General features: G+C 40.1%; 1 protein-coding gene across 7 annotated transcripts in view; it reads right to left on the bottom strand.

The window, feature by feature from the left end:
- The window catches only part of ADAM22 (ADAM metallopeptidase domain 22), a 139,826-nt gene that overhangs the window by 69,593 nt on the left and 49,814 nt on the right, over positions 1-20,419 (bottom strand). For all 7 annotated transcript variants that reach the window (XM_068934735.1, XM_068934736.1, XM_068934739.1 and 4 more), the window contains exon 3: positions 6,656-6,722. The gene's annotated coding sequence lies outside the window, so the exon portion shown is untranslated. The remainder of the gene's footprint in view (positions 1-6,655; positions 6,723-20,419) is intronic.

The following is a 20,419-nucleotide window of genomic DNA, read 5'->3' as shown; positions in this document are numbered from 1 at the left end:
ATCTATATGAGTCAAGATCCAAGACTCATTTCAGTATAACATATTCAAAAGTGTGGCCTGGGAAAGACTCATAGTACTAAAAGCTGCCACTTCTAAATTTTTCATTCCCAGTGACAAGCTGTACATAGAAAATAAGCTAGTAATAGCAGAAAGATAAACAGATAAGATATAAACAAAAATTTAATTCAAATCTATGCTAAATGTACCAGCCTGCAGGACCTTTAGGTCAGAAAAATGCATTATATCTGATGACGGATTAGCATGCAATGGTATCCCACAGAGGATACTATACTGCACTTTACTGAAACCCAAAGGAATTGTCTCTATAGTTCAAACAATGCTAAAACAGGAAAAAGAGATACTCCTCAATGCCTATTGATTCAGGCTGGCAGCATGACAATGCTAAACAAAAGACATCCAGAAAAACTGAAAACGCACAGAAATTTTCACACTTTTGTCATTTCTTCATCAGAGCACATACAGTAGCATTAATCCTATCCAAACTCTACTGGAAGTAATTTAACTGATATATTCTTGGATCAGTTCCTTTGGTCATGACAGCATCCTGATCATACCTTATAGCCCTTCTGTGCTCCACTACTACACTCTAATCTTTTTCTTTTTGTGTTATTTTCATTTTATGAACTCTCAGCTTACAGAAGAAACTTAGTCCCTAAGTGAAAGAGCTTGCAATTTGTACCATCAAATTTCATCCACGTTCATTCACCAAAGAATGGCCAGTTCTCCATCTGATCCTTCTGTGTACAGAAACACTTCCCAATTTTGTACCACCAGCAAATTTCAGTAATATACTTTTCTATCTAGGTCATTAATGAAAATATTGAATGAGAGCAGTCTGAAGACCAGCCTTGTGGAAATTCCCTACTAATCTGTGTCAGACTCACAGACTCCCTGCCAATGTGCCTAATGCAGTTCTTCTTTGGCTAGTTTATTGCTATCACTAAAATGCAGATTATGGCCTAGATTTATTAATGACTTGCTATGAGGCAAGTACAGCTCTATTGAGGGAGCAGAGGAGAGGGGCTCTGATGATGTTAAGGGATTCCCCTGTTTCAATTCCTCTACTGAATAAGCCACAGTGATTCTTTTTGTTACTTACAGCTTCTCCAGTCTCTGGATACAGCAGAAAAAGCTCTGCCAGAAATGGCCATATTTCAGTTTTACATTATTTATGATTAGTTCCTTTTTAGTTTCATTTTCCCCCCAGGGTATGCACCACGAGGTTGGGCAACCTCTGGGATATCTTCACAAACAACTTCTTCATCAACATATGCTTAAACTTCCCATCCCCGAACTTCTCCTGCACTCCACTCCCCATCACACAAGCTGAATTATCGCTCTGTTTTTCAGAAACAATGTGTAATCCCTATCAGGAAAGCATACTTAGTACACGGGCTTTTCTGCCAAGTTGAAACTCCTTCCTCTTTGCTTGTGAAACAGTGAGTTATCAAAGGCCGAAGAGAAATTAACAGAGTAATTCCTCCGAGTAGAAAAGATGCAGCTCAGGCAGAGTATTGATTTCCTTTAAACCGGGAGGTGGTGATGGAAGCTCCTTGCTATAAAATTTGCAATATACCCCTTGACATTAAAATGACCAGGCCACTCAGCCTCAGTATTTGAGGCTGCGCCTCAAAATATTGTAGCATTAAGACTAGTCAGTATCTGTGGTGGTACAATGTGTAGTTTGAATGCTATCTATCTAGGTCTCGTGAATGCCAATAAGGTCTCATGAAACACAGGTGTCAAGACACGGCAGACACAGCAGCTGACCTCAGGCAAAGGACTGTATTCACCTCAATGACTCCTAAAGCGGACCAGGTTTGAAGCAGCGAGTTTGAGAGAAAACACAACACGTGTCATTATCATTCCCCTGAGCTCTCAAGTGTCCCCAGCCTTCTTTGACCTTTTAACACTTAATATTTCACTCCCTTCTGTATTATTTTCCTTAAAAAGGGCATTTAAGTAGCCCTGCAAAAAATATGTCGTTGGCACATTGAAGCTGGGGTTTTAAGCACAGCATGACACTGAACAGCAATAATTTTCCCCTCTTGTGCATAGGCATTAAAATAGTTACAATAACAGGCACCACGTGGTTGCTACTAGCCAAATGACACACACAATAAAAAGAAATAATGACTCCTTCCAGAAACGGAGGGCTCTCATTTGCTGCGATACATTAAAATGCATGTCTCCCACAACCCTCATTCCCCAAACGGCAATGACTGCACCTCTATTAGAGCGACCAGCGAAGCAAGGCCACCCCGGGACACCCCTGCTGCAGAGCACTTTCGCCAGGGGCGGAAGGGCCGGCAGCGGGCACGGCGCTGCCTACGCTCACCGCTGCGGAGGCGGCAGCTGCCACCTGAAGACCCATGGCGGGCAGTGAAATGGCTCAGGATGGTTCAAGACAGTAAAATCTTACACCAGGAGGCAAGACTGGCCCAAGCTTCTCTGTCCACACTACAAGCAAAAAATAGCACCTAGCATTTCTTATTATTCCGTTTATGTTGTTCGACACTATCGTAATGATGAACATGCTCTGAAGTAGAAGCAAAAAGAAATGTTGATTTATGCTTTGAGCATTCCTGATGTAATTTTTTGTCCATGGCACATGTACTGTGTTTATATACCATCATACTTAAGAATGTTATAATTACCCCTGAAATACAGTCCCTTGTGGTTATATATGCCATCAAAAAAACCCATGGCATTTCTACCATAACTGTGTCTGTGTAAGTTCTCTGACTGGGTGCTGGTTTATTTTCATTCCCTAATTGTTTCAGAAAGTAATTTTCTAGGAACTCTTATAGAATTGTCCAATGAATACAGAGAAAAACATTTATTCCTCTACTCTCAAAAGAAGAAAAACTGAAACATTTTATAAGAGAAAATGTCACTGAACAGATATCTGTTGTTCCTTCTTAGGAAGAAAAATCCAGTAATGTGAATTACTCAGCTGTTTTTTGCCTTTCATCTCACTGACAGCATCAGTGACAGAATGCTAACCTAAAACAAAAACAAAACAAAACAAAAAAAAAAAACAAAAAAGAGAGATAAAAGGACACAGAGATATACTGCAGCAACATAAAGTACACACAAGTTGCGCATTTATCTGCTGTGAGCATAGGATGATCCGGACTGACACAATCAGGAAAAAGCAATGCAGGAAGGGTTTTTCTCTTTCTTATTAATTGATTATTCTCTTTGCTTCCAGAGGGAATTTAGGACAATAATGCTGCTTTCCTAAGTAGTAAGAGACATGAGCTAAAGTAAAAGGGGGGGGGGGGGGGGGAACGACACAGAAATAATTCAAACATCTAACTCCTCTTCTTTTTCTTAAGTATTGAACACTGTTGCTGATTTAATTAGCATGTCTTAGGTGCTGCCTAACTGCGCCAAAGCAACAAGACCACCTCCCCAAGAGGCATCCTGGCCCTTCTTCTGCCACTGCTAAATATTTACACTCTGCCAAAACAAGGCATAAACATGTTCCACCTTCACAATGACCCAAGTTATTAATGGATTATGCAGCAAAAAATCAAATTAAATTTTCTCTTCTAATAAAAAGCTGTGTTAAAATGAGGACTCTGCTCTCTACAAAAATCCCTTTGCTCCTTAGAAGTGGGATTTTAAAACAGATGCTCCTCCCTTTCCCCACCCCCTCTCCTCTCCAGAACATCCTAAGTAATGGCAGAGGACCTCCATATATTCTGCAGAACAGGAAGCTTTACTAGGGGGGCCCATGAGGGGGGAACAGTGTTAAAAGCAGTTCTTATCAATTCTGCATTGCATATGAGCCAAGGCAGGCATCTGCTTCCTGGATATATTCACCCTAGTAACAGTCTCAAAATGCTGAGTGTACGTACAGCTGCATTCCCCCAGTGACTTAAAGCTCCTGCCTTTCCCCATATTGCTGATGACACACCAGCAACACCGACTGCTTGCGTGTTTGTGCAATACTGCGGCACTGAGAAATGGAATGGGGGAAAACATACGTATTTTAAAATACACCCCACCCCTCCTTACTAGGAAGGCCACGAACAGGGAAGGCCCTCTCGCTGCCTCTGCGGTCTAAAAGGCTCGTTCAAAGCCTGCAGCTGGCAGTGGATGGCAGACGGATTTTTTCTGTCACCCTTTCTCTCACCAAAGAAGGAAGAGAGATGTTGCTAGGCCTCCTCCATTCCTGCCTACAGCAAAAGAAAAATCACACAGAGGAGGGCAAAGAGCAGCCGGCTGAAGCAAGTGATACAGGACTGACTCCTTTCTGAAATACCTCTCATCCTGCTTCTGTTTAAGAATAGGCTGCATACCAAAGTGCCTTTCTTGTGATTTACTTATAAATTTCACCCTTTCACTAACTATTTTTAAATAAGTATCTAACCGATTTGCGCAACTGCTAGGATTTATTATTATTATTCATGCTCTATCTGGAGTGTGTAACAAGCACCAATTTAAGGGTGGTTTGTCTGGTTACTGTAAAACAGTTACCACAGACATTGAAAGTACTTAATCACCATCATGAACACGTTTTATATTTGCAATAAGGTTTTCAAAACCATCCAAACTAAAACCAGAGTTCAGCTTCTCAAATGCAAAACCGATACTGCTGGGCTTTTCAAACACTGCTCCAGGGACCAGCAGGGCTCTCCAGAGCACTTACTGGTACCCTGCAAAATACTGGCTGGTCAGAGGAAGCTGCATTTTTTTTAAGTAGCTATTGAGTATTGAAATTAGCCTCACTCGGTGCTTGGCATCAAAAGGTACTTTGCAGCCTGAACTCTTCTGAAGATCTTTTGATATCTGAACTTTTCTGAAAAATAGGTGGTAACTGCCCAATGAGAACTTTAGAATATTTTGACATTTAATCATCTCCTCTGATTCCCGATGCTCAGTTGCTGCAAAACAAGGAAAAAAATAGATTAAACCCCTTGCTAGCACACTTCAGTTGGGACTGCTCCGTGCCGAGCTCTCCGAGAGGTGAGAGGAGCCTCCAGACGTGTTCCTCGCTCTCCTCTGCAGGCACTGCCTGGAGGAACAGTGAAGAGCGGGGACAGGCAAAAACGCCACCAAAGGGACAGAAAACGACAGTTCTTTGCCAAACAGGGAGAAGCAACAGAGTGAGAGTGACCCTTTTTTCACAGTTCAGTCCATCTCGCGAGCCCAGATCAATGATGAATGCCAATTCTTTATTTAAAGCAGCTCTCATAGCGCTAAGCTAGCCAGCAAAAGCAACCGTGGAAGTCACCCTACGATTCTGCCCGGCTGCTAACTGAAGGGGAAATAATCTCCCTCACCCTGAAGACGGGGAGCTGCTCTGTGCAGAAAACATTTTCTGATCCCTTCTTTTAAAGACCCGATTTGGCCCTCTCTTCCCCAGGCAATTAGACATTACTTATATGAGAAGAGCCATTGATTTCAAATATTTACCTGCTAGAATAAGTCTTATTCATCAGAACCAGATTTGTCCTAACTCCGTAATGAGACTCAGAACGCTTAACTTGGTTCACTTGCATATACTCCTTGATGCAGACAAAGGGATTGTTTTGTTCTTATTAATATCAGCTATTATCTTTATTTCTGCTTTGACTCGTGTTCTGAATTTCAGTCAAGATTTCTTGACTGCGGAGCATAGCTGATTGGGAAATTGTGCTTTACAATTTCATGGAACATGGGTGTGTCTCAACTTGATAATATATTCAGATTGTTATCAGAGAGCAAAAAGCAAGCAGATTTCAAGCTTGCAAACTCTAGAAAGGGATAAACCAAAGGAAACTCATCTTCAGATATTCAGTGGCTATATGAGTGCACTGTCCATTTCCACTTTTGCTTTCACATTGCTATAGAGGTTAACTTATTTGTTCCAGGATACTTAGGCAATCTCAGATTTAGTAAAATACTTTTTGAAAAATAAAATGTAAATTTTGAACAAAATTTGACCTGACTGTCTCCTTTAAGGAGCTTCAATATATGCACAGCATATATTATATTCATGTACGCTTTGTATAACCTACATTAATTTTAAATCTGACTTCCACACAATATTATCATAACAAATACAAGGTACTCAAGGAAATTCTCCCATGCTGTGTACAAATACCAAAAGCACTCCTGTAAAAGCAGTAGGACATTTCTTAGAAGACAACTGTAGCAAACATATTGTAGCCATCACATCAACCGGTCTTCAGAGAAACAAACCCTCAATTTCAAATGGTAGCTAGATATATGGAAATATCATACAGTAAATCTTGCTATTCTCACTTATGAAGAAGGTCATTAAAAACAACCGACTTGGATTGTAGTAAGAAGGGGAAAAGCTATCTAGCAAGAAAGATTTTCTTTGACAGGTATCGAAAGTAAATTTTATTTATTAGTAAAAACAACTATCATGTATATATTTTTCACGGATACCATTTTGATATAAAAATTAACGTACTGAATTTGTCAATGATGTCTGGGTTGTGGTATTTATAAAGCTGAAAAGTTAGAAAGCAGGAAACATGCTTGCCTCAGAAGAGTAAAGCAAATCACCTGAACGTCAGATTTCTCTCCTTTTAGGAAAACAAGGGAGTTTGCATTATCATCAAGAGCAAAACAAATAAAAATGTAAGGCAGAGCAGAAAAAGGAAATTCTTACTTTAACTTCCACTGTCTTTCCACCTTGCTCGATATGCCTCTCAAGATATTCAGAAGACAGGAGATCACTGAAAGGAAAAAAAAAAAAAAAAGAACGGTAAGCCTAGTGCATGTGTTCTTGCACTCTCTCTCAGCAAGCACTGATTAAACATTTACATTTGAAAAGGGCAAAAGCTGCAGGATACTATTCCTAAAATGTGCATAAAAATCACTAAAACAACTTTCTCCGGTGGAGTTGTACCGTGCATGGGGTAGACTGATTTTAAATACCAAAAGGCAAGGCAGGGAAAGCTGAGATTTTTCTTTATAGAATGCTCAAAGACAGCCATTGATAATGGTTTTAATTCAAGAAACTTCTATTTTCTGTTCGAAGGGAACAATAAGGAAATCAGGTAAGCTTTTTTTTTTTTTTTAACAGTAGGATGAGAAAACAGCTGGAGTCACTGCTACAGCAGCCTGCACCTGAATGAAAATGGCAAATGCCTCCAGCAGACTCCTAAGAACATAATGGCACAATAATGAAATGACGTTCTAATACCAACATACATCCTAAAAGTGAGTTCAGGACCGTGCTGAATGGGTAGACAAAACCATCAGCTGTAGGAGTTGCACAGCCCAGTAGGCTCAGACCACCCGCACTCAGGGTATGGTAAGCGCTCAGGTACTCAGGGGGTGACACCTTGGCCAGGGGTTCTCCTGGTAGATCTGTAGCTGATTCTGCCAACTAAACTCACGCTCACTCTCTCTAGTAACCCTGCGGCTTTTACAACGTCAGAAGAAAATTATCTAGGCGATGACAAACCTAGCCTCAAAAGCACGCAACGCTTTGGAACAAACACGAAAGAGAATAAAATAATCAGACCTGAGGAAACGCAAACAAACAAAACGCACTCTACGTTTACCAAAATACCTCATGCCAAACCAGTCAGAGCTCTATCCCTCATAAGCCAGGCAAGCAAATGTTATAAATAAGAATTTGAAATTTTTGAACGTGTTTAGTGAAATTTCTGGTCTAGATTAAATTTTTATACAGAATTGATATTACCCCATATAAAAAGTGATCAGACTGGAAAAGATGAAGAGCTGGTAAAGAAGAGATGACAATGGGGTTATTGAACTATGGGACCGGAGGCAACGAGTGCAACCCTTCCTGGCAGAAGAGGTCACCCTGAGCGCTGCTGCTTCAAACACCACCACACCCGGGGGGCCAGGAGTGAACTGGTCTTGCGAGGGAAGGAAAGGGGCAGTGGGAAACAGTCGTAGAGCAGCAGAGCTGAGACAGAGCGCACAGGAGAACCTCAGAGCCTGGGGTTTGGCCACTGTGTCCTCACTGTGGGATCAGCGGGAAAGGGGCTTGGGAGCCCTGCGCAGGCGGCAGCCCACCCCTGGGTACGGTATACGGCTCCTGCGGCAGCAGCCGCTTCGCTTTCCAAAGCTTTGGCACCAGCAAAACAGACTTGTTTGTCAGTTTGCTCATTTAGGCACGAGTGACTGCCTGGAGCGAGCCCAGAGTAAGATAACATTGACAGTAGACCCAGTCCTATCAGCCTTACAAACTGCCCAATTTGATATTTTTTTCATTAATAATCCAGGCCCAAAAAATAAGAGTGGTATAATGAAATACGCTGATAATACTAAATTGGAAATACAGAGGAGGACTGAAAGAACTCCCACAGGAAACAGTTGGATGCTCTTCAGGACTGGATGTCAGAAAGAGGATCAAATTCAATTGTATAAACAGCAAATTTATGCACTTAAGGGCTAAAGGGAATTTCTATTATGTTGTTTCGGAGTGCCTGGTTTGAAAGGAAGAGAGACCTGACTGTGCTTGTCTCTGACAAAATGATTTTCCAGATCAACAGGGTATCTTCCTGAAAAACACAACTGTCATCCCAGAATACATCAAACAAGGCTTCTTTTGAGTCAAACTGAGGTAAGATTAATATTGTTGTCCAAGGGAGACATATTTTCAAATACCACGTGCAGGTGCTGGACAGCTTTGCTCAGAGAGTTCAGCTGGCTAGAGGCAAAGAGAGGCTTCTGAGATAGCCCAGGAATGGAAAGCTCCCCAAGTCTGGCAGAACTACAGTTGTGAGAGGATCTGAATGCACCAGATCATATATCAAGATGTGAAGACAGCTAATTAAGATATAGAAAATATTGGCACAACATCAAACAGACAAGGCTGTCCATGAATAAATGGAGACTGGATGCTTAAAAAAAAAAAAAGTTTTGTATTTGAGTGCAAGCAACAAAGGCGACAAAAAGAGGGATGCTAAGAAATTTCTGAATGGGAACATCTATGAGACAACTGTCCACAAGGGTCAGGTCCTCTCGGGCACAGTGAGCAAGTTCACAGCTCGCTGCTGCTGAAAGCAGGAGGCCTCAGTGTCCCCTCAGCAGCATGTGCTGCCACCTCCCTTGCGTCAGCACTGGCACACATCAAAATACTCTTGGTGTCAGGACTAACATTCATCAAAGTACTCTTGGTGTCAGTACTAGCACTCATCAAAATACACTTGGAGGATTCAACAAACCCATGTTTTTGCCACATTAGTTTAATTAAAGTCCCTTGTGAAGAGGTATGATCAGCTCCAGGGCTGATGCAAAGAAGGAAAGTACCTGAACAGCTGTAAATAGGGGAAGAAAGATCAAGTGAGCCCTCACTCCTTCGGCAGCTGCTGGACCAGTGCAACCAGCTGCCCACAAACTCGCCTGCTGAGACCCAGTTAATTCTGACCAGGTCCACAGACCTATATCGATGCCTCATGCGGCAGCTGGTGAATGACCCACCATTGAGAAGCACATGAAAAAGATTTGGTCTTTTCAGTAACTGGTTACAATCCTTTAAGTTCTTTTAGACATGAATACTAAATATTTGTGATACTCCTCCACTTGTGGAAAGTTCAAAGACTTCCAAAAGGTCTGCATGCTTTTCATCGGTTTACTAAAGCAATCTCTGTAACAGAGGGCTCTACTTTTACTCTCAGCTATTTCTGAAAATAAAAAAAGAGAGGTGAAAGGGCTGGGAATGACAGGAGAGCCGCTGCACAACTGCTAGGGACTCAGTCTGGAGTTTACAAACAGGAGGCAGGTCTGAAATTTAAGGCATTTTTAAAGCCTACCCAAAATAACAGGGTAGGCAGGATACATTCAGGAATATTTTATTAGTAGAAAACCCCACCAAAAAATGGCATGTTATGCTTTTTTTATTATTATTATGGCTCACTGCATGGAAAATATCACAAAAAAACACAACACTTGCAGATCCAATACTGCCATCAGTTCTATTACAAACTAAGTGATAATCTGAAAATGACAGACAATCTTAGAAACTTATGCCGAAAGATACGCTTCTTTTATGAGATCACCTCATATGCAGAGCAATGTTTTGTTTTCAGTAACAGGGGGGCATATAACTGCATAATTTTAGCAAAAGTCATTTCTTTAAAACAAACAAAAAGAGCTATAGTGAAACACTTGTGAAACACAATGAAAATTATTTAAGCAACATAAGACACCGAGCATTCAGCAATAAAATAATATGTATTTCCGCATAAATTACACAATCTTTTCCTATGGTAGAGATGAAATAAGAATAGCTTAGCTTGCCTGCCAATCTATACTAAAAGCTATCTGTTAGGTTTAGTTTTAATAATAATTATAAAGAAAATCCGCATGTGGAACAGCAACAGATGATGAAAAAAATTTTAGGAGTACTAGGGATGTAAAAAATTATGGTGAAAAACTATCCACAATATATGAGAAAATACTGCACTTGGAGATTTTCAAAAAGATGTGCCAAGGCATTGAGATGAATTCTTTGAAAAGGAATGGCAAAAATTCACATATGTTAAAGAGTTAAATATAAAGCATTTCCCAAGAAGCACATGTGACCTATGGCTTTTACAAGGAGAAAATAGTTATAGTAATAACAGCAGTTCTGCTTTTAGAGTTCTGTTATTTTACAAGTGTATACAAATAAAGTAGTGGAGCTTGTTTTGTTCACAATAGCACCAGCATTTAGCACTATTTTGGGCCACAACCCTATCAGTCCATCCCATGCAATTCCAATAGCATGAGGGCTAGAATGAAAAAGGAAGAAAAAAAAAAAAAAAAAGCTCCTCCTTGCTTTTTCAGAAGGGTAGACTCTGACAACTCTCCCAAATTGTCAAAACAGTAGTACAGAGACAAAGAAGGTATTGGGAATAAAATGTGCTCTTTACAGAAAAAGGCCTCAATTATGGAAAGCAGCCATAGATGCTTTCAAGATCACACTGATGCACGTGCTTAAATTCTACCTTAAAAGGAACTAACTACAGCATTTGCATAAGAGGTTTACTGGACCAAGGCCAAGATTAGGAAGCTCGAAGAGATGGGCTTTGGAAATAGATTGGTTGGTTATCAAGCAGAAAGGTGCTGTTCCAAGAAACAAAAGGAGGGAAAAATCTGAGGTGGCAAGAGAAAACAGACTAAGCCAGATGTTTAAAGACATAGGAAAAAAAACAACAACAACAAGGAGAATATAAAGCACTTACATTTGAAAGAGGAAGAAAGAAGGCCATAGATGACCTTGAGAAAAGGGGACAGGTTTGTATTTGAACATGCAATGGATAACAAAATGGGAAATATCCCTGGTAACGAAAAAGAAACTTTCTTTTTTACGGAGAGGAGGATGGAAAAGCTAATCAAAAGATTTGGGGAAAAAAATTAACTCTCCTGATTTGAAAGTCTGTAAAGGCGGAATGCCTGGAAGTTTTGAAAGAAAAGGAAAAATGACAGCAGCCTCTATAGAGACCACAGGAAGAATTCCAAACTTAAGAAATGTAGAAATAGAGAGTTCAAAATCATAGTACCAAAAATGTACCTCTGCTGGCATACAGTGTTATAACTGAAATGACTGGTTGCATGATATCTGATATCATTGTTGTTTCTTCCTGGACACTGTGGGAATTCTTTATAATTGTTTCCGTCTCTTCACTTCTATTTCTGTGTCCACGCTATTTCCACAACTCTCCATTATGTATACCTAAACTTTCAAACTAAATATAGTGCCTGACAAGGACATCAAAAACGAGATCTGAGCTGAGATGCATTACCAAAAAGGAGAATAGAGTTTTAGCCGAAATCAGCAGAAAGTCCTGGATATGTCAAGCTCCAGTAGGAAACTAGAAGCAGACATATGGCTATATTCAGGAAAATGATGGAGACACTGATGAGAGAATGATGGGGCATGAATGGCACAATTAATAATGACCCAAGTTGAAAAAGAAAGCTTTAAGAAGGGAGCCTCGGGGAACACGATGCCTGAGAGGTCTACAGTAACAGGAATGTGTTCTCTTTCATATAAAGGAGATGAGGATGAATGAACTTCTCATCAAGTGAAAGATTCTTCCTTTGATGTTGTATATTCTCCACCAAGTACCCTGGAAAGGTCTAAATTATAACCCAGTTATATAAGGGGAAGTTATTCCCCCTCCCTCCCCCAAAAAAAGGAGTAAAAAGGGAGGGAATTAGGTTCTAAGTGTAAAAGATGGGAAACTACGAGCATATTGCTTTAAGAAAAGTGATAAAAAATTCCTTTTATTAACAAGACTAATAGATATGGAAGGAATGAGCTGGGGAGGTCATTTTTTAGAAGAGCCTATCTTGTACATCAGGAAGACACAGTAGGTTAATTATTATTATGAAACTGATGTTTTCTATCTGCCAGTCAGTAAGACTACAAGCAACAATTCTCGTAACTTTTATAAAACTATGGTCCTAATAGAGTTTCAGTATCAGCCATGAGCTTTTTCAAGACAGCCAGATAAATTCTAGAAAGCCATTTAGCAGACAGATTTCTGTAGCTAAGCAGCTAGGACGTTCTCTTTTATCCTCATGCCTACCCAAACACTTTCCCTCTGCTCATTCATGATCTTTCCTTGCACTTCAGGAGGAATTAGCCCCTGATTATCTCCACGCTCCAGTGAATATATCCAATTTAGTAGCCTCAGCTCTAAAACTTTCATCCTATCCTTCCCTTCAAAAGAATTACTGAATTTCTTTTCATATGGATCGTTAATTTAATGATTGTGCCTTTTAAGTTAGCCAAACGGGCATCACAATTCTCTTATAATTTCTCTGAAATAGCAACTATTTTCACAGTGCCTATTTGGAAGAAAGAAAAACAAGACTAAAAAAAACTGTGCCAGTTCTTGCTTGCACAACTTGAAGCCTCTCCTCTTCTTCAAATATTCTCACTGTGCTTTTCTGTTCTTGTTGCAGCTAACAAGAAGGAGAGAAAGGAGAAATTTCTTAAGGCTTCTACTCCTACTGACTACTAAAGACTTTTCTCAACAAGAAATTAGTGGCTTACAAATGGGTTGCATCCTCAAGGAATTAAACAGAAATGCTGAGTTGTACCTAAATTCAGCCCCTTCCTGGAGCTTGATTTCACATTTCAATGACAAACAATGCTACAAAATGAGAATCTCTGCTTAGCTTTCTTCCAAATACTAACATTTACTCAAATGTTTCCTCTCCAGGAGTTTTCTCTTAGATCCTGATTCCGCCTGACTCAGAAACATGCTCAGTGCCTTCATCCCGCAACAGCCAACCTGCCTGCATGACACGATAATGACTGACCTGTAGGTTTCTAAATGCAGGGCGAGTCTACAGCCCCGAACAGGCCCTCTGACTCTAACGTCTGACATGAAACTTTACAGATAGATACCACACTCTGGCTTATGAACAGCATAGGTTTGATTTTCTTGACTGGCTTCATTTTTTTGTTGGGAAAAGGTTTAAGCAGGTTGAAGATATTCTTGCTTAGTTTCATTAAATTTCTGTTATGTACATGGTTCCTATTACTAGCCTGAAAAAGGAGAGAGAACACAACAAAAGCTGCAAGGAAAACTCATGAAGCAATAGTGGTAGTTTCAATGCTCAGGCTTGTTCGGCTATGGCCATATGCTGGACGTGTCTTGTGCGTATGAGCTGTAGTTCAAGGTGCATCCAGCTCTCACCATCAGCTTGCACTTATGTGGTGCCACTGGCCCCAGTTATTACTCCACGGACTTTTTGGCCCATCCTTTTCAACCTCTGCACTGGCAAGTCTGATATCCTCTACCTAGGTGACTATATGGGGAATTTTATGGGAAATTAATTACTGTAAGATTTGACACATCATTATGATCAGCTTATATTTTCCAAGAAAAAACCGAGAGAAGAATTTATACTTTAAGTTCTGTATCTAGGATGAGGGATACCTACAAACTAATGATTTAGTGACTGGTAATATTCCACCACACATTTCTTTACGCTATGATTTAATGAAATCTGAATATAGCTCCCAACCCCATAAAAGCCAAAAAAAACACACCTAAAGCAGGTCTGAAATCACTGACAATTTCATATTCTATTTTTAAATTATACCTGAAAATAATAAAAATGTTAAAATGTATTTTATTGATATTAGTATTTATTAATTGTGAAATAGATTATAAAATATTTAATAACTGAAAAGACATATAGCTAAACTACTTAAAATATTTTAAGTATTTTTAAACATTTTGTAGCACGAGTGCTGCAAGGGGCACAAATTCAAAACAGTAATTAATTCATCTTGCTGATGACACAGGGAAGGTGATGATGGTCTCCTCTTTGGGACCTCAGGGAGACCTCACTCACTGCCCTAACCAGGAAGTTGCACCACTTCACGCAGAGATTCTTCTCCGTAGCCAACAGGAGACATTATTGTCACGACATCTTGAATAGCAAACTAGAGACTATAAGAAGAACAAAGAGAAGCAGACAGCTAAACAACAAGACTCTTGTCAGGCAGAAAGATGAAATAGGATTTTTCTAACTCTAAACTTTTGTTTTCACAGCCAGAGTTGAAAGCTGTCTGGGTAAGGTTCACTTACTCTGCTCCTCACTTAGTTTTCAGCACAGTAGTGATAGCACCGCAAGTTCAGTAAAGCCTCACTCTGGTTTTGCTGATGAATAATTTACACCAGTATTTCTTCAGGTAATTGTTTTTTTTCTTTTCCCTATAGAAATTTCAGAAGGCATTTCTAAAAATAAGAAGCTATTTTTAGACTGTACTCATACCACTACTACAAAGCAAAGAGCTTCCTCAATGCCGTTCTGTCCGTACATTTGCTACTTTAAAGTCATGATAAATATATTTAATTTTAGTAGTTGAGAAGGCTGTAAATAATAAGGACAGGAGGCAAGTACACAACAGGAATAGGCTACACATTTTCCTGCACAAATTTATCAGTTCAGTCTAATCCTAGTTTTTAATAACCTTCTTTGTTCAGTTGAACTGGTTTTTTAAAATATGGAAAAATCACTTCCTAAGTCATTTCAATCCTGATTTCAAGCATATTTCAAACTAAGCCTTCATTCCTTTTTGTATATTGTCCATAAACACTTTATTAAAGGAGAAAAACTGCAATATTAAATGCTCAAATGTTATGAAATAGCAGTCATTTTAATGTGAGGATTTTATGCTATGAAATACAATCACATACTACACTTTGCACAGAATACCTGTATCATTTAGAGAATAGAGGTTACTAATTGTTTTTGTTTGGTAGCTTCCTTCAAGATTTGCCCTCAGATTTTACTCACTATATACATCATATTACCCTGAAGCAAATGTACCAACTATTCATGTACTCATGGGCACTTCTAGGATGCTCTCACAAAGTACTTGAATATTCCGCAAATAGTGAGTTATCTAAATACTGCCCCCTCGGGAGATCATGTGTTAGCATTTTCCTCAATACTACAAAACTGTCAAAGTATCTGTTTGTTTTGGGTGCCCAATCTGAAACACAACAGATCTGTATACTGTATAAATATATTTATCATCGTAACACATTTCAGGGGTTTTCTGCCCAGTTTTCACTGCAGCAGCAGCAGCAACTCAGGAGTTTTGGGAAGCTGCTCCCAAGTGTCCTGCTCACAGCAGACACCCCAAGAGCAATAGATGTTTGCTGGAGCTCATGGTGGCCGCATCATCTTGGGGGGCTTCTCCAGCTCCCCACAGGAAAGCTCTGCCAAGGGCTGTGCAGAGCCACTGCGCCAGGGCACCGCTGCGGCTGTGCCCATCCACACCTCCCGCCAGCAACAGGCGAGCTGGGATTGTCCAGGAAACTGCTTCACCCACAGCATAGCCCTGCTACATTCCCAGGCTGTTCATACCATGGCAAAAAAAGCATCTGATTAAATAAATTAAACTAAAATCCCATAAGATAAGAATACAAAGGGGGCAAATGAAGCTGCAGAGGGTCTGCTCTGCTCCAGCTCCTGCCCATCTCATCATCTACTCCATCCAAACTCCAAAGCCCATCACAGTATCCACTTCCTCCTGTCCTCAGGTGCCCTCTTCCTGGCAACACTGCGATTCCTCTGCTACTTACCAGGCCATCTCCGTTTCTTACCCGCCACAATTTCCATGCTGTTGTTTATCTCTTCTGCATGATGCCAAGACAGACTAGCAAAGGAGTCAGTGTTTCTCAAGGTTACATTTACGGCTTGGCACTAACACTGAACACATCCATCCTAAAAACTGCAATCTTAATGACAGCAAAGCGTGTGCCTGTGGGGCGGTCATTCCTTCTGTATGCACTTTGCACGTTCACCTCCTTACACCCGCGGTTACCTGCTGCTAGAACTTGCTTTTTAACCTGACATTTGAAACTCTTCTCACGCCCCAAGAAATTTTTATGTAGTAATCACCAGGAAGAACAACAACATCTGAATAGAACGTATTTTTATATAATTAGAGAGTACCAGCATACACTAATTGAAGAATTATGTGTATGTTTGTTTTCACTGTTAACGTAATGAATAAATTATCTGTGCAAGTATCTGATACATTTCAGAAATGAGAGCAGAAAAATAGTTACCGTTATTTTTATTTTGGTTCACAAAACATGTGAACACTAGAAAGGGGGCTTTCCTGAAAATAGTTTTAATTCAGACAATTGTAAACCTTAAACATAAGAATTAATAATTTCTAGAAACTATTCTGAGGAAGACTATGCGGTAAAACATCAAAAGGTGGAAAAAGGCTTGAAACTGCACAGACTTGAAAAAAGCACGTTACTGACAGAGGGGCTACGGAAAAATGAGTTACGCTGTGAAAAGCATCTACAGTCATTGATACATTTAAAAAAAGCAGGAGTTAAAATTACAGGTATCTGCTCTAGCATTGTAATCTCTTTCTTTTTATAAAGAATTTTCATTTTAATAGCACAGAACATTCTCTGGATTAGAAGTCAAAGGCCTCTCACGCTGGATTTGTGGGTGAGCCAGAGTTTTAGTCTGAAACAATGCAAACAGATCCAAATACACAATTAAGAGACGATGAAAGGAGGAAGTGGCCTGCATGACTGAGAAGATCTCACAGAACATCCATAAACGACAAATGACATAAAGCATTGGGAAATAAGATTCACAGCTCATCTTAAAAATGAAAGGAGAGTGGGAGGAGAGGAGTACCTTAACCACAAAATCCTTGGGAGCCAAATCCTGAGACAACACTAACTACTTAACCCCAGTTCAAAGGTATTATCACAGCTCCCCAGCTTGCAGATATCAATCTCCATTTAGCATACACAAGTACAGAAGACCAGCTAGCTTTGAAGAGACAAAAAAATCCATTTCGTAATGCTGTTCCAAGTCGGATTTGTCCAGCTTGCCAGCCGGTGCTGACACTCCAGATGAAGATCCCAGCAGGTCAGCTGGCCTCCCCACACGCAACTACTGGCAAATCACCCTCTCCAAGCCCCAAAGGCACTTTGATTTGGAGAAGAGAGGATGGGGTGAGGGTGTGGGGGGGAATATGATAGAGGTTTACAGTATCGCTTGGGTCAAAGACAAAAAGAATATACAACTGTTATTCACCTAACTCCACATTACTAGAATAAGGAGGAACTGGAAGAAATCAGCAGATCAATTTAAAATAGATCGAAGAAAAGTATTATGTCTGCTGACAGGCTGTGAATCTCTAGAACATGTTGCCGCAGGAAGTCATAGAGGCAAAAAGTATCAGAAGGAGATTAGAGAAAGTCATGGACAACAAAGTCCATAAACAGACTCTAAAAGGCACGTGCCGGGATGTGCCTTCTGACATCCTTAACCAAACAGCTATGGATGCTGGGGGTGTATGAGTATGGGAACGGATCCAGAAAACGGCCAACAGCATTTCCTATTGCCAATAGAGGGACAGATGGATCAGTGGTATGACGCAGTTTCATTTCTTATGTTCTTAATCGCTGTCACCGCTCCCTTCAGGCAAAAGGAATATCTGTATTTTGAAATTACCTTTCTATCCAAAGTCGGTTATTGAAATTCAGAGAAAAAATATATTTGTGTTTATATGATGCACACAGTTTTCCACGTAATCGGGATTGCTTTTAAATACATGGTTCATATTCACATTATGTACCCCTACAATAATTTTGCAGGGCAACAGCAGTCAACGACACTCTGCAAGGTGCAACCTCTTGAAAGGCTGCTCCAAATCAACAGCTGCACAGACTAGAAAGATCCATTTCAGCAAAGGCAGTGTTGACAGCTTTTTCTCTGTTGCTGCATGGATTAGACTATGACTTGACTCATATTGACAGTTCTACGGCAAAACACTTGGAGGTTTCAAATATTTCCTCCTTTTCTTGTAATAAGTATCACATCCCTCCTGCCCAAACACCAGCTTAACTACTCCATTTTCAAAACTCTCCATCTTCGTACTCCTTTTCAAGGACTACCAAACTCTATACTAAGGCCAGCTACGCTATTAGCTGATAATAACTACTGTTGTTTTTAAGCAGTAGAAAAGTGTACAACATGCCTGGTATTACAAATTGCTTTCAGATATCCACCTAACTTGGTACAGAGTTTGGCCAAAAAAAAAAAAGTTATAAACAAAATCTTAAGCCTTGTAGCTGGTTCAATCACACTATGCTGGTAGAAGTTCTCTGACTGACACTCTGCTACCACCATTTCTTTCTTTTACACACACACACACACACACACATATATGTATGTATATATACACCCTAGACAGACAGATCCTCCATACTCTACATACCCTTTTATAGATATACATCCCATATCACCGGATCTCTGTATCTGTCAAGGATATACTACACCTTATATAACCAATTTGCTTATTTATGTTCTCTCGCCCCTTCACCACACCTTCAAGTATTCCCTTAGTCTCATCTTTCATCTTCATCGCCTCCTAAATCATGACCAATCCACTGCCTTGTTTGTGGAATTGTCTGCGTGAAGAACTCCAGCTTAAAATTCTTACAATTAAAAAATAGTAGATTGCACGCTACCTCTGTTGACCCAAAACACGCACCAAATAGCTTTCTTCTGAATGCTTATTGATGTGTCTAATGTGCCAACAGACGTTTTCAGAATTTGACATATTTTATTCAGCCATGCTCAAAAATAAATCACCTGCAACTGTTCATGTTGCCACCCGAGCAATGGTTCAAATTTCAGAAGATATATATGCTAGCATGGAAAATCTGGCAGGGTCAAAACAGAATGTTCTTTGGCCCAAGTATATCACACTTCTCCCACAGGGTCTTAAATTTGAATCATCACCTCCTTATACCTCCAGAATGCTTGCCATTGTGAATTTTCTGAAGTGGGCTTAACGGTGCCAGCAAAGGCTTAAAATTCTTTTTGTCATAATGCAAATCCTTATGCCTATTTTGTCGTCTTTTCCTGTAGCCTCTCCTCTTTCAGACATGTTATGCCTATAGGTAGACAGACTGTATACCTAAATAAAAAATCCAAATAGTTTTCTAAGATAGTGGCTAAGATAATGGATCTTCATACTTGAGCCCACCAACTCGAGTTATCACTTTTCAAAGGACTATATTTCCTTTTCATTGAGAGGTTACTTACCTGTTCCACTTTCTTCCAGGACTGCCACATTTTCTGTAGGTCAGATTCAGCTCCTGCCATCTCAGCTCTACAGGGCTCTTAAAAATAACATTATTTGCAATTTGGCAACTATCTGGCATCTAATACTTATGTTTTGAACGTGCTGCAGCAAAGCACTATAGTGACAGCGCAAAATGTGCTTTGCTGGAAGAGTTAAATATGCAACAATGAAAGCAACTCTAGCATACATGGAAGGGAGGAGGAAAACACTCAATAGCTGTGCCACATGCTTGTTTTCCTCCAAAGGGTTCCAAGTCAATCTCTCTCCAAACAACTGAACATAACTGAGATAAAAAGGTAATTCTGTTTTAATTTTTACAAAGCAACTGTATAACCAGATCCTTGTTCATTAAAAAAAATGAACATCTAAAGGTGCAGAACAGCTGCAGCCCCTTTCAAACGCTGTATAGCGCTGCAGTAGAAAAGTCTTCAAAGAACAGAAAAAAACTGCTGTAAAGAGCACAGTGTAACATATTCCCTCTCACAGTCTTTGACTCAAATACTCTGAATGGTTTTTTCTGCACAGCGCTTCATCACAAGGTCTCTGACAGGCAAAAGTACCATTGTTGCTAGGCAAAGGGACAGGGAATACAGAGCATGGCATCACTTCCAAGCACCACCATTCCTCTTGCACTTCTTTCTTTTGTCTAGCCACGACACAGCCTGCCCACGCAAGTGTCCACGCATCCAGAACAGATCAGAAACACAGCTGGCTGCCAGGGTCTGAAGTTGGGGGAAAAAATAGCATCTGTAAAGCAAACACATTAACCAGGGGTATGGTCAGGTGCAGATGGTCCTACTTGTG

This window comes from Struthio camelus, chromosome 2 (genome assembly GCF_040807025.1).
Source record: "Struthio camelus isolate bStrCam1 chromosome 2, bStrCam1.hap1, whole genome shotgun sequence".
Taxonomy (NCBI): domain Eukaryota; kingdom Metazoa; phylum Chordata; class Aves; order Struthioniformes; family Struthionidae; genus Struthio; species Struthio camelus.
Note: the sequence above shows the minus strand (reverse complement) of the source record. Positions and strands in the feature narration are given on the sequence as shown.